Below are 24448 nucleotides of genomic sequence, written 5' to 3'. Positions count from 1 at the left end.
CTGTGTCTGACAATTGGCAAGAGAAAGAGCAGACACACAGCAGGAACAAATTGAGCAACAGCTAGCAAGCACCAGGAACTTCATTCCTTGAACCACATGCAGTGCAAGGAAGCCAGGAGGCACCGAAGGGACAGGGAAGCTACTAGGCCCTATAGCAGCATACATCAAAATGTGTGGATTTCCTGCTCCTTTCCCCAGGGACATGACCATCTGATGGTGCATAAAGTCTAACAGTTTCCCCCATACACACACCACATTTAGGTCCACTTGGAACTTCAAAGACCCTTTCATTTGAAAAAAAGGAGTTTGCAGATGCAGTTAATTAAATTACAGTGAGGTCATGCTGGATTAAATTGGACCCAATTGCTGATGTCTCTGTAGAAAACCCATGTGAAGGCACCAGCCACACAGAGAGAACTGCATGTGACCACAGATGTAGATCCTGAATCCTTGTTTCTACAAGCCAAAAAATGTTAGTCTCCAAACACATGAAGCTAGGAGTGAGGGATGGGGTGGAATAGGTAAGGGTGGTGGAGTCCGGAGCTCAGAATGCTCTCCTAAAGGAAGCAAAAGGCAACACCATGATTCTGAAACTGTGACATCCAAAACTGCTGCTTTCAAAGAACTCCAAATGTGGGGTGATTATTCGTTTAGTAGCCTAGGGTAAGAAATACAAATGTTACTGGTAACCATCCAAAATAATGAAGACTTTTGTTCAGACTGAAAGGACTTTTCACCTTCTCAAGTATTATTAGTACAATTACAAAGAAACATGAACATTTTCGTCAACTACATGCTAAGCGTGTGTGTGTGTGTGTGTGTGTGTGTGTGTGTGTGTATGTGTGTGTGTGTTGGATGTTGAAGATACTAAAGGCAACAGTGTTGTCTGAAAACAAGCTAACAAAATAGAGGAAGAAGGAAAAAAGCACAAATGGCACACACAATGCAGATGAAGATAAGGTGACCAGCTAAGCAGCAGATGTTAAAGTGGATTACACAAAGATGCCACTAGTGTGTGCTACAGTGGAACAACGGAAGAACATCTTCAGAAGGTCTTAGATAGAAATTGGAAACTGTGGTTGCTCAGCAACCCCTAGCCTACTGTTGTTTGTGTAAATACATTTTTATGGAAACATGGCCACACAGAGACACACAGAGATACACACACACACACACACACACACACACACACACACACACATACACACACAGACACACACACACACATACACACACACACACACAGACACACACACACAGTGATACACACACACAGAGACACACACACACACACACAGACACACACACACATACACACACACATACACACACACACATACACACACACACACACACACACACACACACACACACACACACACACACACACACACGAAAGCTTCCAATGGCTGCTTTCAAGCCACAAGAGTAGAATTTTAAGAGAGGATGAAATTGGCTTAAAATACATCTTTAGGACTGTGTTTGCAGCTTGTTCGGAGGTGACCTAGAGCCATAGAACCTGAGGAAGAGGCTGATATGAAGGTCACGTGCAGGTTCAGATGTCAAACGCCCTCAGGCTCACATACAGATCAAGCTGTTCTCACCATTCGGAAGCCGTGGAGCTTGGCTGGCAGAAATGGCTGGCTGAGGGCAGGTCACAGAACACAGCTCCTGACTCACCGTTCCTGTTCTCTGCTTCCTAATCCACCATGAGAAGGAAGAGAAGCTTCCTGCATGCTCCCAAGGCCACATCCTCTAAGCTGTCTCTGTTAGGATTCAAGGACACAAGTCCCAGAGCAGCAGCCCACACACAGGTGCAAAGAGACAGACATCTTTATCAAAAAAAAATGATAAAGGCTGTGCTTGGCCCTGTCACAAGTGCCAGGACAGTCAAGCAGTCAAGCAGTGGGACAAAGAAACAAAACAAAACAAAAAAAAAAAAGTCCCCACTTGTTTCCAGGCCTGTCCTCAATGAGAACCTTGTAAGTGGGAGAAGTGGTTAAGGATGCTTCAGATCCAAATTTCCTAGGGCAGGAACCTGAGAATTGCCTTTTCTTTCAGTACAGACTAAGACAGGGATGGAGATAGAATCTCAGGGATTTAGGAAAAATTGTTCCGATATATGTAAAATCGTGGAGAGCGGAACAAAAAGTACATTTCGGAATCTGTAATCTTACTCGAGGTTTGCACAGGAAGATTAATAACTGTAATGACTGTGGCAATTCCATTTTTAATAGCTACGAAGAGGCCCAGAAACCCTGGAATCCATTCACATCACTGTCAGAGAGAGGAGAGGCCAAAAAGGCTGTGTTTTTCCTTGTCAATAAACCACTCCACTTAAAACCATGACTGTTCTAAAGCTGTAAGTCACTGTATCTCTCATAGCAAAGTGTGCGCTGTTGAAAGCCATGTCTGGGAAGTAAGATGAAGCTAACAGGCAGAGAAGACTGCACACAGACAGCCTGCTTCCTTCCGTTACCTCCAACCATCTACCGCATAACAAAATGTGGGGATGAACCCCTTAAGATTAGGATTACCTAAAAGCCAAGTGGGATGTGCGTGCATAAACCAATATCCAAGTAGACATTTGCATGTTTAGATAAAGGAGATTGCATTTACGAGGCCTGTCCCCAGGTAATACGGCTCCTCGATTTTATCAAAATTAATTCACCGGTGCCTTCAATTATGTAAATAGCTGTCCACTGTCTGATAAAGATGTCAGCTTAGAAATGAGGATTATCCAGCTCAGGGAGGCTAACTAACAGCATTGATGCTTCCCAACTTCTCATGAAAATTACCTTGGCCTCTGACACCTTATGCTGATGAGCCCCCTGTAGTCTCTGCAGCAATAGTCTTGAGAGCTGCTGAAGGTACTGGGTAGCATCACTTCATGCATGTTCTGATCCCAGCTTCCCTTCTTGCTGATGGCCAGAGGAGGTGCTGGACGGGGAGCAGTCAGAGGCCAGCTCCTTAACAGGATGGTGACAGACTCCACGTGAGTAAAGAGTAGAGCTTCTCCCTTCCTTCCCTATGCTTGCAGGACAGGCGTTGACATTAGCCATCTCTCGGGGACAGATGGCACACCACAGTCCTTGTGAGTATTGTAAGATAATGCAATTCAAGTGCTGGCTGAACACAGGAAATTCAGAGCTGCGTGAGTTGTGGGGGTTCAGAAGCAACTCAGGCCAGATGGAGCAGGAAGAGAATTGACCAGACCTCCAATGTGTTGGGCAGCAGATCCAGCTTTTACCCATACCGTATCTATCTATATCATACCTAAAGCCATGAGCCCCTTTTCCTCACCTCCTCTCTACAGCTTCCAGGGTAGAAAGTACACTCGAAGCAAAACTTTGATGTGCTCAGGAGCCTGGGGTCTGCAAAGGATCTGATGGGGCAGGAGTAGATAAGAAACCAAGGCTGCCCTTTTGATAACGTTGAGCTGCCGGCTCGTATGCAAAATGGAGCAGCAACTCCCAGCCCTGGTTATATTTTTAGCAATGTCGCTGCTGTCTCCCCATCCCTTCACTTTCTCTGTGGAGGTGCTCCCATGTGTGGTGGACCCAGCCAGGAAAGCAACCCAGCTGCACAGAGAACGTGTTTCTGAGAAAGACATCAAACCGCTGTGCTGCTATAACAGTTTCTGTTCACTGGCTCATGCCAAGAGTCAGACAGAGCCATCGGCATTGAAGACTGCTCACTGTGGGGTATGCTCCCACACTAACATGAACAGTTTCGAGTGCTCACAGAACTAACACAAACCATGAGCCACTAACTTAACAGATGTCCAAAGGTCTCCATGAGGACACATCAGGACTGTGCTTCAAATACAACCTGCATCCAAAGTCCTTCCTCATGACCACTATACTTACCTTGTCCCGCCAATATATTGAAATCACCTAGAAGGCACTGATATTGTAGGAAACTGTGCAGCTTATATTTATGAAACAAAAACCACCAGAGCACAAAAGATCCCCCACTCTATAGGGGCTACGTTTGGCATTCACAAGTTGTGTTTGCTCAAGTCACCCTGTGTTGGCTCCCACAGGATTACATGCGATCTGTTCAGTTCTCAGACTTTGCACAGGAGGAACGGAGGGGCAGATGACCTTCCCCACAGACAGCCTCCACACAGTCTCCACGCCCACATGTTCCTTTGCAGTGGACTCTGCCCCTCACCCGTCAGTACACACTCAGTTTCTGGGCACAGGCTGGAAGCTTCCATTTCCTGTGTCTTGAAGCCCACATCTTTGCATAAAGGATAGATGCCATGGCTAGAATAGATGGGCATCCGTCATGTAAATGAGGCCTCTTCTTACACCCAGCTGTGAGAGGACAGCCGTGTTGACTCCAGGGCCAGCTCATAGGTGGCTGCAACTGGATGAGACCCAAGAAACTACCCAGTAGAGTCCAGGCCCCCAAGAGGCCATGCAGCGTGGTATCATATAATGGCAGCTTGAACTGCATAACTGGGTTTACAAGCAATTATTGATTCTACTGTTTTCTTTCAAAAGGAGCAACAAAATAAGAAGCTCCTGCCAAAGAGAAGAAATATCTCCCCCTTATGCTTTAGAAGCCAACACAGACTTTCAGGACAGTATAGATGCTGAGCTTTGGCAAGATGGGCAAGCTTAGGCAGTATTTGGGTGTGGCAGTTTTATTTGCAGAACTTGGTACTTAGGGGAAAGCCATCAAGCTGAGCCTACTGTTGCACTGCCTACATGGTTCTGGTGTTCTGGTTATTATCATCCTTGCTCTTCGGATTCTGAAAGCCCTACCAGCTGTCATGCCACAGCCTCCCAGAACCCCTGACCACAGCAACTGGACTACAGGGATGGCAGGCAGCCCTTAAGGGAACAGGCTTCCGATCTGAGGCAGCCAAGTCTGCCTCCTGCCATTTTCTCTTTGCAGGCCTGAAGCAAAAGTTCACAGCCTCCTTCCTGGCTACCAACACATGTCAGCACTTTTCTGAGAGGTCACAGGTTCCACTCTGCCGCCCTGGTGGGCAGACTGCCCTACTGGAGAGCTGCCCCAGGTCCTGCAGCCTACCGGGAGCTACACAGTTCCACCTTCTACAGTACTTCACGTTCTTAGCTTCATGTTCTTCCTGAGCCATTAACCAAAGTTACTTAGTACATCTCAATCTAAAAAATGTATTAGAATTTTCCAGTAATTTAATTTAATAAATAAAAACATAGAATTCTGATAAAGTGACTATTCTAGACACTAACCCTGGTGTAAAGAAATGGGCTGAGCTGGGCCCAAACTTTCCCACCGCATTATAAACAAATCAAAACCACCTTTCCTAGGACGCAAATCCTTGTGAAATCCTGCAAGTAAGTGACCATGAGTTTAGGTTATTTTTATTCATTTATTCTGCGTAAAGCTTTTCAGGAACAAGCTTTCTGGAGCAGAAATGGATCACGGACGAGGAGTCGTTTTTTTGATAAGCCCAGTGGTTGCTATGTCCTCTGCCTTTAAATGCGCAGACACTCCTTTTGTACCTGCTGGTGTCCTTTGAACTTTAAGGTATCATTTGGCTTGGCTGTGCTTGTTCCCATCGGAATGCAGACTGAAGTTTCACTGCCAGTGTGATGGTGCTGGGAGGTAGAGAGGTTGGCATCAGTGGGACAGTACTAACAGGTAGTTAGAGATGCGGTCGGGTTGTTTTAAAGAAAGACTTGCATACTTCTTCCACAAAGAAGGCTGTCAGCAAGCATCCTTTCCCTTCGATCCCTGCTCATCAGACTTGCACTACATAGTGGTGAGGCCTCACTAGATACACAGTACATGAGTGTGCTACAGTGTGTATAGTGTTCTTACATACACGGATTTCAGAACCATGGGACAGTGAACTTCTTTCCTCTGTGAACTGCCCAGCTCCAGCAGACAATTCAGACTAGCCTGCCTTCTGAATGGATGCCTGAAACCCAAGGACCATTAAATCCAGAGGGCATCACACTCGGATACTCAGTTGCTATTATCTTTGGAGGCTCACTTGCCAGCCGCAATTCTAAAGAGAGGGAAAATGCCAGGAATGCGCTGGGAGGCCACAGAGGGAGGCATCCCATCAGGGACATGGGCCAGGACAATCTCTTCCTTGCTCTGGAGCTTTGCTTTCGTCGCTTTCTTAGAGTGGAACAAACCTAAAGGTGCACATCACATGTGAAGCCCCTAACCCTTCTCTACATATGGCTTATACTACGAGGAACAAAACAAAATAAGGCCAAGGGTGTCCCTCAGAGTTAAGGGAAAGTCATATGCACAGATCTGGCACTAATGGCAGAACCGAGACACCCCATTTAAATGTGCATGTATCATTTAATAGGCGGGATGTATACTTACACATAGTCTCTCTAGAATGTATAGGATTTGGTGGATAATTGGGACATTGGTACACATATACAAACTAAATACCCAACACTAAAACACAGACCCAACTGAGAAAGAAGTTCTAAGCAGTAACAATGTTCCTGCATGGAGAAGAGGTAAGAACTCTTTTGCAATGTTCTGTTCCTTATTTTTAAAGGACTGGCCAAAATTTACCCTTAAGGAAATGGCTGTCTTTCAAGTTTCTCTGAGTCAAAGGGAGGAAAAAGATAGCTGTTGCATGCCTTGATCCTGCTCACAACTTGGGAAATAAATGCCATGTGCCATCCTCATGATGGTGACACCATGAATACCAGCCCCAGTCCAACATTCCCCTTGGCATGTACACACTAGGAGAGCCTGGGGAAACAGAAATGGTTCTTCTCCAGACTAGAGACTAACTGGGGATCTTCACCAGCACGCTGGGCTTTATAAAAGGCATTCCAGTTTGCCCAAACGTCCTGCTAGAGAGCTGCAGTGAAGGAAGGGGCACAGGTCGCAGTTTGCTGCACTCTGCCTACTGAAGCTCATACACTTCTGCAAAGCCCACCTTCCTCTCCCTTCGCATGGCCGCCGGCCACCTTCACAAAGGACGAGCATCCTGCCACCAAAGTGAATTCACAAACCTGGTCCCTTGAGAGATGCTAAGAAACCCGCTGTGCACTCACTTGGGGACTCTGTGAGACATACAGACCATATGTCACAAAAAGATGAGAAGCCCCAAACTTCCCTGTAATTTCCACCCAAAAGAAGACTGCGGGTAGCAAAAGATTTCCTTAGTAACCCTTAAGCCATTTTTTACTTAAGGACTTATCTACGTGGAGAAAACTGCATGGTTAAATGGTATGTGCTTTCTGACAGACAGATAGACAGACAAACAGGCAGGCAGACAGGCAGGCAGATGTGCAAACAGACAACAAAATGCCAGAGACTCAAGCTTTGGCTAAAACACACAGATGACATCTTAAGCAGGCAAAGGCACTAGTCCTTTGTTGGCTTATCTGTGAAGGAACAGCCACATGTTAAAGGGGAAAACAGGACTGAGGATGTACCTCAGGAGTACAGCAGTTAATGAGAACATACAAGACCCTCAGCTCAGTCTCCAGTATACACCCAGATGGGGAGAAAACTTAAGGAATGCTACATCAGGGGGCCTCCTGAAAGACCAGGAAGACAGAAATCTGGTGACTTTGCCACTTCCCCCAGATCCCTGCCAGCCGTTTTACCCCAGCGAGGAAGCCCCACCAAGGTGAGGAGACACTAAAGGACACTTCTGTGTTCCTCTGTTGTCCCACACCAGTCTTCCTCTGTCTTCTTACCACTGTGACCCTGCCTTAGCCTCCTGGCAACTCCACAGTGCTGAACAGAACCTGGAACATCGGTTTATGTTCCCTGGGAACACTGCAGAATAGAAAGAAATGGCATCTGTGCCAGGACAAAGGATACCCCCCCCCCCTGTAAAACAGGTGTGGCGGGACTGAAACTATGCCCAGGTCCTGCACAGACTCAATAGGTCAGGTACAACACCAGCCTAGACCAATAACTAGGACATATGTCCTGGAAGTCAACATGGCCCCCTCTCCTCCCAGTGTCTTCCATGGGGCTAGGCCACGATAAAAGTAAATCACTGGTCCAGTAGTATTAAGACCCCAGTGTAAGCTCCTCTTTAAAAATATAAGAGAACACCATCTATCAGTGAATGTTTAGAAAAAGCTGCCTAGACACACGGAACTAAAAATCCTGAAGAGTGTCCCCCAGATTCAGGGCTACGTGGAATGTTAACATCAACTAGGAGGCAGTGGGTATTCCACAAATCAGACACAGACGTTTTTTCTTCTACCCTCCCTACATGCGAATTTCCAGTAAGGCAACAAAAATCGTCAGACTAATGCTATTAAAATCAGCCCAGACTTTTTGTAAACATTGGATTACTTTACAAACAAACTAACAAAGATCTAGGGGAAAATAGAATGAATGGAGAAGGTAGAGGAGACTGTGCTGTGTGTGTGATAGTGGTGTGTCTGTCAGTACACATGGGGGATGTGTACATGATGCTCTCCAGAGAATTATGTGTGTCTAAGATGACTGGGAGCCACACATGAGTCACAGATGTTTTCACAAGGGTAACAGTATATCTCCTTCCCTTTCCTGCAGATGAAAGGTCGCTATGACAACTAGATGCTTTCTGCCCACCACCCTTCTCCTATGACCTCTCTTTCATGTACTTGGAATAGCGAAAGAAAAGCAGATTTCAGCTGTTCTCCATGCTCCTTCACCGTGTCACGGAATGTCCCTGCTGTGCATCTAACAGTCTTCTAGTGGCTGGTGCAGGCTCCAGTCTTACACAGCACAGAGACTTCAAGACTGCAGATTAACCTTTGGTTGTCTCCAGAGAGCCATATATTAGTTTGAACAAAGCCACCCCTGATTGTGTTGGATTTCAGGTGACAATCCAATGACGCTGAATGTGCTGAACTGTCTGAGTGTTCAACATTGAGATGTCTAGGCTGCCGTTACTAATTTTGGATCGTTGGAAACCATCCAGCTCTGAACACATTGGAACCTGATGAAAATAGCCCAGCCACTCTCAAAACCTACGGTGAGACCAACAGATGCACCTCTACTTACAAATAAGATGACACATCCGGGATGCAAGAAGGAATTCTTTAAGGAGGTCTGAGGGATCTTCCACAGGTTACTTTTTAATAGATGTCTCCTTCGGGAGTTACAATTATTAACACAGGATTTAATGTTTGCAATTGTAAGCAGAGGACTTTATACAGCTGGGGTACAAAATGCCATCTCAAATATTCACCTCAAATATTCACCATAAAAGAATACAAATTCCCATATCCCATATCAGTCTCTAACTACTGAAAGGTGGTGCCTTTGGTTAAGTAAATTTAATGAATTGATGAAGTTAAAACATGGAGAGACAGCTAACAAAGCTCCAATTGCTCAGGAGGACAAGCATGTATTTCAACCACTGACATATTCCTTCAGCTGTCTACCAGTCTCTAACTCTATTACCATCTCATTTGTATAAATGCATCTGTGTTTTTAGTTTTGTATGCATCTGCAAAGAAAAGATCAATTAATGTGACACTAATACTCCTTTTACCCTTTTAAAATACTTAACATCCACTGTAAGGTGTTTGGGTCATGCCACAATTATCAGGCCAAACAGCCAGGTGACCGGAGTCACCCTAGTGTCTGGGTAAAAAAGAGGAACAAAGAGAAATGTACATAATCCTACAGACAATGCAGAAAGCAGCCATTCCTAAAGTGCATAGGACTTGCTTTTATTCGGCTAGCCCCTCAGGCTTAATTAAACCCAGTAGCCAACTTTTTGCTCATTCAAAAGTGCAATTAAGGAAGAGCCCAAGGACACATGGCCCCCGAAGGCCTCTCAAAAGTCCCTACCATGAACAATGTGCTAATTACCCCTCTGTCTAGGTCTCTTAATGACAATGTGCCGTGCCTTCAATTCCAACCCTAATTCTTCTACTTGGGGCCATCTCTCGAAACCTCAAGGCCCAAAGATTGGCCCCAAAAGCTAACTCTTTGAGGAATGTAAACTTTAATTAAAACACAAAATGCCCAAAGATCATTGAAAGATACTTAAAGCAAATCTTAATCCTGTTAAAGTGTGTGTGTTGGCACCACTAATTTAAAGGTGCTCTTGATTGTGGATTGAGGGTGAAATTGCAACCCTATTTTATGGGACACAATGGAGCCACTCTAAGACAGAGGCTGCCAATATTCCAGAAGTAGGTGCCAAATTGGGTAGTGATGCATCCTGGCTCTTCTGCAGTTAATAGGACCACAAATGGCTAGAAAAATCCAAGCTGCAATTATTTCCTTTAAATACACCCCAAATCTGCTTGGAAAGCAAGAACAGAAAGAGTCAGTGTATGTGGCGCAGATTTATTTAACTTGATAGGAAGAGAGATGATATGGGGCCACTAACGTGGCAGCTGCCTAACTGGCAGGTCCTTTGCTTCTCAAGGCCTTTGCACACTGACCCTTAACCGTGCGACCAAGTGAGCAAGCTCAGTGGAGGTGGGAAAGGAAAGGAAGCCGATAGTGCTTGGTGTCGTGAGAGAGAGAACAATGAAACGAGAGCACATTTCTGTATAATATCACTAGGTTTCTGTATAACATGACTACTGGGAGAGCATGAGTCTTTCCTAGTAGGAAAACAGAACAAGGTATTTAGATACTATGAGAAAAACCGTGTGTGTGTGTGTGTGTGTGTGTGTGTGTGTGTGTGTGTGTGTCTGTGTGTGTGTATGTGCATGTGCGTGTATGTGTGTATGTGTATGTATTGTATGTATATGTGTATGTGTGTATATATGAGTGTATATGTGTATATATGTGTATGTGTGTGTATGTATCTGTGTAAATGTGTATTTGTGTATATGTGTGTATGTGTGTATGTGTTTATGTGTGTATATGTGTGTATGTGTGTATATGTGTATTTGTATATATGTGTATGTGTGTATATGTGTATGTGTGTGTATTATATGTATATGTGTGTATGTGTGTATATATGTGTGTATATGTGTGTGTGCATGTATCTGTGTGTATGTGTATTTGTGTATATGTGTATGTGTGTGCATGTGTGTGTATATGTGTATGTGTGTGCATGTGTGTGTATGTGTGTGTCTGTGTGTGTAAATGTGTATTTGTGTATATGTGTATGTGTGTGTATGTGTGTGTGTGTGTGTCTATGTGCGTCTGTGTGTGTATATGTGTATTTGTGTATGTGTGTGTATATGTGTATGTGTGGGTATGTGTGCATGTGTGTGTATGTGTGTTTCTAAGAGATTCGCAGAGATGAAATGAAGTTCACCTATCGGGTGCTGTGTTCCAGTCTCTCCTGTTCCTTTTCATCAACCAGAACTTACCAATCAAGTGACCCCACTGTGTGCACCTGAAGTCTATGTTTTCTATTATAATCTACATGAGAACATCTTCTCTTTTTCCATAGGGTATCAACACTTGGAAATGCCTCCTCCCATCTGAATTTCAGGATATATTGTCCACAAACCAGGTAAGTCAATTTTCTCTCTACCTTTGGTCTGAATTCAAGCCATTAAGCTCCTTTCGTATACATTTAGAAATAGTGAGAAATGTGTGTCTTTTCCTTTAAGATATGTCTCCCAGGTGTTTGTTTATCAGGATACAGCATCATGATGTCTTACTTCGTCCTCTTAAAGCCGCAAGAACTAAACGCCAAGCTATGGCGAGATGAAGTAGTCACCCAAGGGATCATGTTATAAGTCTGGTCCTTCATGAGGTGATGGGAAGGCAGTAGGATCTCTAAGAGATGGAGTACAGTGGGACGTTGCTTGGCTCCTCCCATGGCTGTGACTTCCTGCCTAATTTCTCCGACCATTACCATACCACCCATCATAAGGTTCTCGTCCGCGCCAAACCACCCTGGTGTCACATCCTTCTACCTCCAGAACCACAACCTCTTTTATTACTAAGTTACCCAGTCTTGTCTATTACATTAAGGTAATAGAAAATGGACTGACACGCTCGGACTTCATGAAGTTTTAGGGAGTGCAGACCGCTAAAAGCCGTTCTGCTATTCTTGCCTCTCAGACATGTCCTGTAAGTTCCCCACAGTGTGTCATTCACTGGCTTTCCCAAGTACCAAAATAAACCTCCAGGAGATGGAAACTCAGCAGGTGGGCCTGGAGAAACTGCTCAAGTTAAACACCATTTGCAGGCAGGCGTAAGCTTTCAAGTGACTGAATCTCCGGGACTCTTCCTTGCCAGCTCGCTCTTTCCTGAATGATTTCTCTTCACAAGCTGGTGATGGGACCGAGGAATTCCATCACTGCTGGCAGACAGAAAGTCAATTTGGCTCTGGGCCTGACTTCAGAGCAGACTTGGAAACTACAACAACCAAACTATGCTGTCTGGACTCGTACAACTGTGTTCAGACTCCTCCCCCTCCCAGACCTCTGAACTCCACTCCCTGCCCACCAGGACCTCTCTGAGCAGCTCGCATTCAGGGAACACTCTGAGATAGAAGAAACGGTATGCAGTCGATGGTTTTAGCTGTGCACTGGGACAAAATTTCGGGCTGGTAGGTAGAGAGAATCCCTGACATCAACTTCCAGTCCAGCACCACGTGGTGTGACCAGAAGCGAAGGAAGGATGGTTGACCGGATGCGGGAAAGCACTGAGCCCTACCGCACGGAGCTCTTTCATGAGGAAACAGGCTGAAACCGGTTTCCATCACTCTGCAGCAAGCAAAGAGAATGTGACCTCGGGAACACATGGGTCCTCCCCAGCTAGGCAGCACAGCACCTGGAACACAAATGGGACTTAACAGCCACTGCATTCCTGCCGTGCCAGTAATGGGCACTGGGTGTGCTGATGAAGAGCAGCCCCGGATGAAGACTGGGCAGAAAACCAAGGGCTTGCTAGTTGGCACGTCAGCTGCAGCAGCTCCCAGATCCACCGACTCTGACAAACCTGGGTCAGTTGTTCCTGCATACCCCCTTCCGCATAGTTGAGTAAGGGAAGATGGCTCACACTGGTCCTTTCCGGTGAGCATGCCGACATAGAAGACTGGTTGAGGGCTGGGGAGATGCTCAGTCAGCCAAAATGCTTGCTTCAAAAGCCTGCAGACCTGAGGCCAATGCCCAGAGTAGCAAAATTACAGTTAGAAAGTAGCAACAAAATATTTTCATATAAAATTTTTTAAAAAAAACTGCAGGTAGTGGCTTGTGGTTTGAAATTGTAATGCCAGCTCTGGGAAGGTAGAAATGGGTCTCTAATAACAAGTTTTGTCATGAGGAGCTATATGTTAATGAGTTTGACTTCTGACCTCCACAGGCACACACAAATACTGGTGTGCACAAAACAAGCACACACACATAGACATGTATGTACATAGCAAAGCATGTAGAAAACACAGACACTCCAAATGCCCACACATACAAAAATATAAGTATGCGCACAGTGAGCACACAGACACTGCACATGCCCACACATACACAAAAGACTGAAGAGTTAACAGAGAAAGTCACCTTATCATACTAATGGGGGAGGTATGGTGTTAAAGAATATAAAGTTTAACCTTTGAAAAACTAAGGTTATTCACTGGAAAAAAAAAAACATCATTTTTACATTCTATGTAGGGCAGTGTTTTTTCAACCTGTAACTCTTTTTTGGAAGGGGGACAGTCAAATCATCCTTTCAGGAATCATTTATTAAATATCCTGAATATCAGATATTTACCTTCTAATTCATAAGAATAGCAAGATTACAGTTATGTGTCCGTTGCCCTGGTGCTGTTTGTGTTTTGATGATAAGTATGCCTGCCCCAAGAGGAGCTGCCTAGGATGAGGAGTGAATTGTGTACTCAGGTGACTTCATGAGAGCTTTCTCCCCATTTCCCCATTTTAACTTGTAAAGTAAAGGCTAGAGCCACTGACTGGGCAGGGGATGGGGAGGTGAAGCTGAAGAGTTATCAAGGAGAGAGGAGAGAGGAGAGAGAGGAGGGGAGGAGAGTGGAGGAGGAAGAAGGAAGATGGAGCTGAAGCACGTGGCCTGGAGAAACCACAAGTTCTAAGGGTTCTCATAGCTGGGGAACAGAGTAGTGCAGTGGTTGATCTGCTCAATCTAGGCACAGCTTGTATTCACATTAATTGAGCTGTGTCTTCTTTGCACAGGCTTATTTGGGTTGGAGAGCTTACCACCATAGTTACGAAGTAGCGAAGAAATCATTTCATGTTTTGGAGTCACCACAACATGAGGAACTACATTAAAGGGTCACAGCGTTAGGAAGGTTGTGAACCACTGTTGGGGGCTTGGGAACATTAAACTTAAATTAATGTCTGCCTTTAACTCCTACCTGTGAGTTAAGAGTTTTCCTTTGTTGACATATGAGGAAGATCTCATGTGTCAGGATGTGACAAGATCTCTTGTGGCCCAGGCTGGCCTCCAACTTGTTATCTAGTTAAGAAATGTCTAATCCTTCAGCTTCCACATCTGAAATGCTGGAGTTATAGGTATGGACCAGCTTATGCAGAACCAGTGCATAAACTATAAACTTCCGAAAAAAGTGGGAAGAAGGTGTCTTCTGATTCACAAGAAAGTGAACTCATAAAATCCCGGATAAAGTTAGGATCCTACACATCTGCTAGTATCCAAAAATCAATATTTGATGTGAGATCTTAGATGCTTTCTAGGAAAGTAAATAATTAGGAAAAGTAAATACTTCCTAAGGTAAGAATGCTATTCCTGGTCAGAAGTATGGCTCCACATCACACAGCACATAACACACGATTGTGATCAACTCCAGCTATCTGAGCCAAAACAAGTCAATGACTCCTCTGCAGATTCTTAAGCAAGAAAAACCTCATAGTTTGGTTACTCTGTACCTAAAAGTCTGTCTTGACAACTTGAAATTTACTCTGACATGTCATCATTAGTCAACCTATTTAACAAAATGCCTAACCAGTTCCTTTGAAAATCTAGAGAGCATTATATCATCACAAACAAAACAAAACAAAACAAAACAGGAAAAATCATGGCTACATCAATAGGATTCTACTGATCCTTGAACCATGGGCACAAATAAAGAGATAAGTGTCACAAATACCTCCTTACCATTTGCCACGGGGCAATAGGTCAGGACTGGCAATAGAAAGTGTCACCTGTTTACAAATGTTACTCTTAAGTTGCCTTAGATTATATAAACTTTTTTGGGAGGAACAAATTGAGAATAAGTCAGTGAGAAATAAACTCCAAGAGCTCTATAAAAATGCTGACATGAATGGCCCATCTCAACTTCCCCACAACTGTAGTGACTAACAAAATGGGGTGGGGAAGGGAGAGCAGGGTGTGGATTGAAGAAATGCATTGCTATTCCCTGCACAAAGCTAAATACAAATGCTCCCTTACTCATGAAGAGGTGTCTACAAGCTAAAGGGTCAACCAGCCCCTGGCAAATTCCGAAAGCCAGGCAGGGTGTTCTTGGCACAGACTGCTTATGTCAAAGTAAACACTTCCACATAAAGTCACCATGTGGAAGCCAACCGGTGTGGGGAGAGCAAGGTACCCACAGGAGAGCTGAGCAAGCCTGTGGCAGGAAGCACGGGGAATTGTAAGGCGATGGACAGATGGAAGCCTCAATAAACAATAGGAGAGGGCTAAATTCACTCATTTTCCCAAGAGACAATAGGAGAGGATGCAAAATACAGGCAGTTTGAATGTATTTCCACCCAGACTCTATTTTCAGCAGTACGCTTTAACCAAAGAAGAAAAGTGCCAAACAAGGGAGAAGCAAAATAGATAGAGCTAGAAATGGCTCCATGACTCTTAAAAAAAATAAAATATGAGTAGGTTGGGAGCATTTTTAAAACTTGTCTTCTAGCCAGGCATGAGGCCTTTCACCTGAGGATGTTGAAGTGGGAGGAGGCCTGCTTCAGCCGGGAGTTTGGGATAGCCTGAGCAACACAGGCAGAACCCGACAAAAAGCAGAGAGAATAAGACAGGAGGGAGGGAAGGATGGCTGGAGAAAAGGAAAGAGCGAAACAATGTGAGCCCTTGTGCTCTGTCTTTTGCTCTGACTGTTGGAAGATACCTGCTGCTGAGCCACATAACAAGACCCTGTCACAGGAAGAAAAAAGTTGCCTGCCTCACGAAACAAATGCCAACAAGCTGTCAGTGTGAACATTTGCCAGATGCTGTTGTTGTCTCAGAGGCTTACTGCTGAAGAAGCTCACCCTTTCTACTTCTTTCTGAACTCTGGGCTGGCTGGTTCAACTCAATTGCTCTGGCTCAGACTCCTCTCCAAGCTGACTGATTCAATCCGGCTTCTCTCCGCTTCCCACTGAATTGCTCTTCTTGACCTCAAACTAACTCTGGCAACCTGTTTCGATCTTCTGGCTCCTTTATTTTCTGGCTCATTCTGTCTTTACCCACAGCTGGTCTCTGTAAAACTGTCCCAATAAAACTGCCTCTTTTCCCATTCTCCCTCTGCATGGCTCTCTTAAATACCCTTTTGTTCCTATGCTCTTGTGAGAGTTGTTTATATCTTATTTCTGACTCATTCTGTCAAAACTTTCTCTGATTTATCACTTGGTCAATTAGATGTCACTTTCAAATATGTCTGCTGCCTTCTGCAAACTAACCTTACCTACATTGTTTGGGATTAAAGTTGTGTACTAAGGTATATCTGTATTCTAGCCACAGGGATTGGAGGCATATCTGTATTCCAGACAGGACAAACCGACCTATAAGGGCTTTGGATGTCATCCCTTGCCAGAGCAGCCATATTACTGGGTTAAAATTCAGAAGTGCACAGGCAGGCACAGGCATGGTGGCCTTGATCATTGAGAGAAGGGTATCTTCACTTAGTGAAGAGGCTTTGCCTTGTCAGTTACAGACCTTGATGGAGGCTCCAACAACACAGAATACAATGTGATTCTGTGTTGTCCACTGTGTTCCTCTAAGCCACACCCTCCAAACAGCAGGATCAGTCGGAATCAGTGGACTCACCCAGCCTTCCCCAAAATAGTTATGTTCGATGATGAGTTTAGCTGATTGATTAGCATGATTATATGGCCCCATGTGTTTACCTATATTCCTAATTGAGACCACAATGCCACAGACTCCCAGAAGAACATTCTTTGCATCAAAGAAATAGTACATCTTGGAGCCCAGTGGTCTCAACACTAACTCTATAAAAATGTATGGGAATGCTGAATAAAACCTCCAGTAAATGCAGCATGAACTACGTTCAGGCTGCCAGAAGTTTAATAATTCACTCTAACTTTAGAATTTATGTCCCAAATTTCCATTTAGAACTGGATGGCTAAGGTATATTACATACTATGAGACTGACCCATTGTAAGTGTACAAGTCAGTGAATTTGGCTAAATGTCCATGTGGGTGACCACCTCCACAACCTACATTTAGACCACACACACCATTCTCCGAAAGAGACATGCATCCCATTTGTCTTCCTTCCAGTTCTGACTGTTAGCCCTCGGCAACCACTTATCTACCTCCCATCTTCATAGTTTCGCCTCTTCTAGAAGTTTCTATAAATAGAATCAAACAGGGTGTGGTCTTCTGTGGCTGGCTGCTCTCACCCACCTCCATGTTTTGAGGCTCACACCCTCATACATCAAAAGCTCAGTCAGGTCATTGTTGAGCAGCACCCACTACACAGAAATAAACAACCCGTTTAGCCACTTGCCTGCTTCAGCCTATTAAATATATACATCCAACTACTTGGCAAGACTTACTGGCCTGCTCTCAGAAATGAAATGGAAAAGCCTGGCATATTTCTAAAATATTCTGAAGTCATAATGTGTGAAAATATGGAATGAGGATACAATTTGTTCCCTGGAACTTTGTGTGGGTGGGAAGTGTTTATAAATAAGCAAATAACCTCCTGGTGTCTCACTTTTTTTATGTTTTAATAGACACAAAGTATTTTATACTAATGCCAAGCCAAGCAAGGTCATCAATTCATTTACCAAGTACCTACTTAATCTATAATTAGCATATATTAGAATATATTGAGTGCACAGTCCTTCCGGTTCCTGGCTTTCAAACAACAATGTATTCCAAGACTGTGATCATGAATCAATTTGAGCTTACGGGAACATTTTTCTTTCTATGAAGAGTATAAACAGTGCTCACCCACCATGTTACCTGAAAAAGAAAATAGTGTTGTGTAAGTCAGCTAAGGTCATATGTGGCCAATGCTCTACTGTAGTCAATAGTGTGTTCAGTGTAAATGTATTTACTCACTCATCCATTGACCCACTGCTGCTTGAGAACCCCAGGCATGCCAAATACCATTCTAGGAACTCCACAGGACGGAGATGCAAACAGAGAAATCAATCTGTGTCAGTGCAATCGAGGAAGAGCCATACACAACACATGGGCAATGGGAAAGTAACATAAGAAGGCTGATGGAAGGAAAAGGGAAAAGAGATGCTTTAGACAGTGTATTTGGAGGCTCCTTCTGAAGAAGGCATGCATGAGTAAGGACCTTAAAGCAGCCAGATACAAAGGCAGAAAGCCTCACAGACAAACACACCAAGAGCATTCCAAACAGGAATGCTATAACCAGGCTGCTAGAAACGGGCAGGGGTAGCCATGAACAGGTCATAAAGCCATGTGGTCTTATAGCCAGGTCACCTTCACTACTCCTCAGATAGAGCCCAAGCCTATGGACCCAGTCTGCACGTAAAGGAAAGAGTGTGACATATGGTGGACATAAATTGGGGGGAAAGCCACACAGGCAAGCTCACATGGTTCTATTGGTGTCTCTGAATTCTGGGACCTCTTTCCTGTGTCCCCATGACATTTCTCCAGATCACAACCTCAACATAACACTGGGTTTTGCATTGTCCTTTCTGAGACCCCATTTGGTAACCAACCATCAGGCCATCCTGCCAGGGAGCCTCATTGGCTTCCCATCCCAGTCCATTTACCATCTTCTTGGGAGAGGAGCCAATGTGGACGTGGGGTTCTCAGCCGTTTCCAAGTCTGTCTGGACAGTCAATAACTCTGTTGACCCCTCATAAAACTGCTCCCTGCCTCTGAGTCACATGGGGCCAGTGGTGTTACCTGCCCCGACCTGTGACACTCACTGCCATCTGCCAGAATCTCTAGCCAGAGATGTCGTCACCGTCATTCTGTTCAAGTAGGTGAGCCAGGCTTTTGGAAGCATAATGTCACCAGAGAACCCCAAGTTAAATGAAGCTTCTCCTACTCCATTTCACAATTGGGCAAATTGCTTCCCTAAACCAGGAACTCTGGGAATTTTCCTAAAGTCAAGCATGTGGCTAGAAAGTGTAAGGACTTTAGTGACAAGACAGCTTAAGTGAATTATGGTTGGAGGACACATATGGGCCAACCAGAATGAATGATGGCTGAATCTGTTGCCTTGGCTAGACCAAAGGAATTTAACATCCATAGCAACTTCCATTCTATTTTTAAATTTTACTTATTCAGTTTTGCTGTATGCTACTCGTGACCACTCCTTCCTTAACATTACAATCAGTACAGAAAATGTAAGTATTCGCTCCCTGGAATAAAATCAGAAATCAGTTATGTTTCTGAAATCCACTTGGCTTCAGGATACAACATTGCAACCTTCCCCAGGCATCCTTCATGATGGGGACAGTTTTCGGGGCCTTCTCCCAAAGATAAAGCAGCTCTGGTGTTCGTTCTGTCTACCTGTTTTCACATAAAGAGATTTTCCCACTCTGGAACTGTGCTTGGATAGAGCGTGTGCGGCCCACCTCTCCTGTGATCCAACAGAAGTTTGAGCGAACCGGTGGCTATTTGGCGAATGCAGGCAAAGCAGAAAAAGGTGCTTTGTAGAAGCATCCTCACTGTCTTTGACTGTTTTCCTTTCCACGGGTATGTTATGCATCATTGCCAGACACTGAGTGGATGCAAACTAAATGAGTTTGAGACTTCACTGCCTGTGACCAAGTTGTCCTTGTACAATTCTGGCTGTCACCTGCATACAACTTTTTTTTTTTTAGTTTAATCTTATATCTCAGAAATACAGTATTATTTCTCCAGCAGTGCCGGCTGCTGATATTATCACTTGGCTGGTTATTTATCACATATATCTGTAATTGAATTACCCAGTGCAGTAATGGGATTTACTCTCAAATGTACATAAAAATGCAACGCAAAGTAAAACTGTTCCATTGTCTGCTTCTTTGTCACTTGGCTTGAACTCCAGGTCAGCCAATTCCACAAAAATGCAGAGACAAAAGGGAAAGGGATGAAAGACTGGAAGATAAAAACCAGGTGGGCTTAAGGCCAAATAGAAAAGAGACTCATCCTATAACAAAGGTATTTTCCTTTGAAATAGTTTCTTATTGATTGTTAATCAGAAAGCCAATGCCAAAACACACAAAGAGGAGTAACTGAATTACTTTTTCATGTTCAATACTGAGCATGTTTGAAAACATGTGAGGACCCCAGAATGGGAATAAAGTGTGTTCATCTTTGCTCTTGTCAAACAACCATAAATTTTGAACCAAAGAAGGAAAGAGAAGAAGATGACAGCTATACTTTGGGCAAAATGTTCCAAGGACTGTCTGAGTCCCCTGCTGGACTGACCTAGATACCAGTGTGCTAAAATAAATTACTTAGGCCTCAGTGTCTTCTCTTGGATCAAGCTTTCCGTTTGTTGTGTTCCATCTTGCTTAAACTCTGAACCAACAAGCGTTTTGGACAGATTTTGTGTATGTGGATAACCAGTACCCTAAATGGGATGGTACAGTTGGTAAAGCATTTGCCACCAAACCTAATGACCCAAATTTGGCTCTCAAATACATGTTGGGAGGACAGACACAGAAGCTGCCATGTGACCATCACACGTGCACTGTGTCATGTATAGCACACACACACACACACACACACACACACATGCACACAAATATAATAAAAAATGTATGCCAGCTCCACCTTCACGCATATCCCAGAGTTGGTGCTTATAACTTACACCGATCTCCATGCCGCTCTCATCCTCATCGGTGGGGACCACAAACAGCAGGGCACACCATCTGTGGCCGACCATTGCTGTGGAGTGGCAGAGGGTTAAAAAAAAAAGAGTAATTCTCAACTAGACTTTTCCATCTCAATAGAAGGCACTCAAGGAACATCTATGAAAATCTCCATGTTGCCGACCACAGCACCAACACTGTAAAACTATTTAGAGACTGACACACACTCACCTGGGAATTCCAGAAACCTTTCCAGAACATAACACACAGATTTGCAAGCAGGTGCAGGTGGGCAGAGAAGGTAGAAAAGCCTCTCTGTTAGATACTTGGTTGTAATTCAATTTGTTACACGTGGTAATTTATGTTTCAAACATTATTGAACATTAAACACAAAAAACTTGTCACCTTGGTATTATAATTATATCCTAAGTAATTTGTCTGGGTAACTATAGCAACAATTTCAGATACATTTTATAACACTAATTTGGCATAATTTTAGAATCAAGAATTGTAGCGGATTTATAGGAAGAAATAATTTTCTCCAATGGTTGCACAATTCTACTTTTTTTTTTTTTGAGTTATTTGACTAGGACTTAATTCGAACAATGGCGTTTGTTCAGTGCTGCACATGGCATGATCTGAAACAGGAGCCTTTGCTTTAGGGCAAAGTTCTGATTTGCAGACACTGGAGTCTGTACTCACTCCTTTAGCCAGCGGAATGTCTGGTGTCCTTGGCTGGACTCTTAGCAAAGCCCTGCCCATCCCTCCTCCACCTTCCTGTATTTTGTAATTACAAAGCCTCTGTTTCAGTGATTTTATGAAACGAAAGAGCATCCAGTTGACTGGATAAATTATCCAGTTAATTGGAACTAAGCAATGGTTCAACTAGGTAGTACTCTCTGGCATGAGCAGCGTCACTGGATAGAGCCCCCAAGAAGCTGACATCTATTCTGAGCTTGTTGGTTTTAACAACTGTCCCCCAGCAAGAGGCTAAAGCGAGGATAGAAAAGAATTTCCTATGAGAAGCCAGTAGCTACAAGGACTCCCAGTGGTCCATGAAACCTAGGCTCCTGGTAAACTTGGAATATGCTTGTATTCATCTGGTATTGTCAACAGTTTTACTCCGTGCTTTTCCATTTCTCTCATTCTCCTCAGACATGACTAGGATGTCACTTGAGACAGACACACACAAGGCAGAATGAATACTAGCTTATTTTCAGCAGATTCGGAACACCTTAAATACTTCCTCCGGTCAAAGGCAGGCTCCCCCACCCAGAAGACCAAAGTCTTTGCTCTCAGCAGGAATCCTGCAGCTGTTTGCCATTAAGACAACCAAATGAGTTAGCAGCGTCCTAAAAGGCATAAAATGACGAGCATCATTCATTCCCCCCCAAGTGAGGAAAAGTATGTACTGACTACAGACTCATAAAAGCGATCCCCAGTTCATAGACTTCACAGCTGAATGAGCACACACTGTGACTACAGGCAGCATCTTGGGTAAGCCACTGTCTCAAAAGTTTTTACAATAAGCAAACTCAGGACAAAGGAAATCTGTGCAAAAAAAAAAAACCTATATTTGAAACTGCTTTTTTATGTAAAACAAGCAGGCAGAAGAAATGTGAGTGGGCAGAAAGAAACGCACACTTCTTTTGGAGTAAACAAACACAAGAAAGAAAAGTTGTTTCAATGATCTACAACAGAAGATGTCTGCTTAAGCCTGAAGTGGAACACTGAACTTTCCACTCCAAGAAAGGCACTTCTCCCTCTCGCAAAACATGAAAATCGACATTAATCAGCAATTAATTCAACAACCCTAACTGGGTATTTAAAACGTTTCCTATTAAGAGCTAGTTTTATCTTTCTGTGTCGCCTTATAAAAGACTTCTTCTGTAATTAATAACAATCTGCTCTTCAAAAACAGGGCTCTTCCCGATAAGCCTAGGCACACAGCTATTTTTAAAAATATAAAGATAAATAAACTGCAACAATTTTAACACCCGGTGTTTTAACCAATGTGCTCCCCCGGAGCAGAACCTCCTCTCTGTACTAGACATAATTCTTATACCTTCGCGCAGTTTCAATTGCCATCTTGTTAAGTCCAATTGTCAGAGGAGAAAGATGTGTGCCCTGAGGAGTTTGTAGGAATTTGTCTTACGAGGAGACCTTTCCAGATAGACGGCTTCCGTCCAACTTTTCCGTCGCTTAACTAGGCTAAAAGCTCTCCGGGGTAAAAAGAACACCTCTCTCAACTCTTCTCCTTTTAAGGTGAAATCACCGCAAAATTTGTGTTTTACTGTTGCTTAGGACCCCTGACCCACTTGCCCAGGACAAAAACACCAACAAGCTGTGGCATCCTCTCCGAAAGCTCGCTCTTGGCGCCCCCTGCCGGGGATCTGCGGGATGCCGCAGGCGCAGGAAAGTTAAAACCCAACTCTAGGCAACCGCATCCAGGTACAACCAACAACAACAAAAAAAAAAAAAAAAAAAAAAAAAAAAAAACCGAGGTGAACGCGCTTCCCGCCAAAGCCCGGGGCGGGGGGTGAGAAGGACCAGGACAGGACCGGGACCTAACCGCGCTGGCCCAGTACCAGGGGTGATCGCCGGGGATCAATCCCCGCCAACAGTTCCCCTGAACATCCTGAGCACCGATCTTCGCCTGGCTTCAGACTGGAGCCCGAGTATGGAACACATGCGGCGGGGCTGCCTGAAGACCCGGGCTCCGCGAATGGAGCTCACCCTGCTGATGAGCTCCCAGGCTTCGCTACCCCTTCCTTAGCCCTTCCTTGGCAAAACACCCTGGCGGAGTTGAGCCCTAGTCTCACTACCCTCAGATTCTCACGAACAGCGCAAAGCCCCTGTACAGAAAGCCACAACATGTCCCCTAGTCCACCGGGCAGGGAGGTAGGCGATTCCGACCACCAAACCTGGTTCCAGATCCCACCAAGTGAGCCTGGCCTCCCTCGCGCTAAGTACGTGCACGTCCCTCCACGCGTACCTGAAAGGTGCTGGCCAAGGTGCAGGCTTGCCCACTGGCTGGATGCACCGGGACCTTCCCAATCCACGCTCGGATGCAGAGAAAGGCTAGGACAAACTTCCAGCCGGTGCACTATCTCCACTGCGACCGCCCCCGCTCTGGCCTTAGTCCTATTCCTGCCCCTCTGCCAGGTTGTCCCCACCCAGGTGTCTGCAGAGTGACCCTACACCACTTACACCACTCACAAATGGACTAATGCTGCCCCGGGTCCAGTACACACGCGCAGGATCTTAGCTATTTCACCCAGGGACCCTGCGAGGGGCGAGCTCACCAGATGCTGGGCGCGCTCCTCCTGCTAGTCATCCAGCGCCCCGGGGCCCGGAGCTGCTCCAAGGGTCCTCTTCAGTGCGCAAGGAGAAAAGTCGAGCCAGCAACCACCACTGCACCCCGCCACTTCTCCAGAGCAATCCTCCGCTCACAGCGCGCCAGACTGGGGACCAGCTCGCCTGCCGGAGTCTCCAGTTGTGCAGCTGAGTGGGCAGGCTCGCGCCGAGAGAGGGCGACCGGAGAGGTGGCAAAGTTGGGTACC

At 44.8% G+C, this 24448-nt stretch overlaps 1 protein-coding gene across 1 annotated transcript in view; it reads right to left on the bottom strand.

Annotated features, from left to right (window-relative positions):
- The window catches only part of SEMA5A (semaphorin 5A), a 402276-nt gene extending 378067 nt beyond the window's left edge, over positions 1-24209 (bottom strand). Inside the window, exon 1 of the mRNA XM_080933845.1 lies at positions 24191-24209. The gene's annotated coding sequence lies outside the window, so the exon portion shown is untranslated. The remainder of the gene's footprint in view (positions 1-24190) is intronic.
- Positions 24210-24448: the final 239 nt, after the last annotated feature.

This window comes from Micromys minutus, assembly GCF_963924665.1.
Source record: "Micromys minutus genome assembly, chromosome: 20".
NCBI classification, from domain to species: domain Eukaryota; kingdom Metazoa; phylum Chordata; class Mammalia; order Rodentia; family Muridae; genus Micromys; species Micromys minutus.
This window is presented reverse-complemented; position numbering and strand designations above follow the sequence as displayed.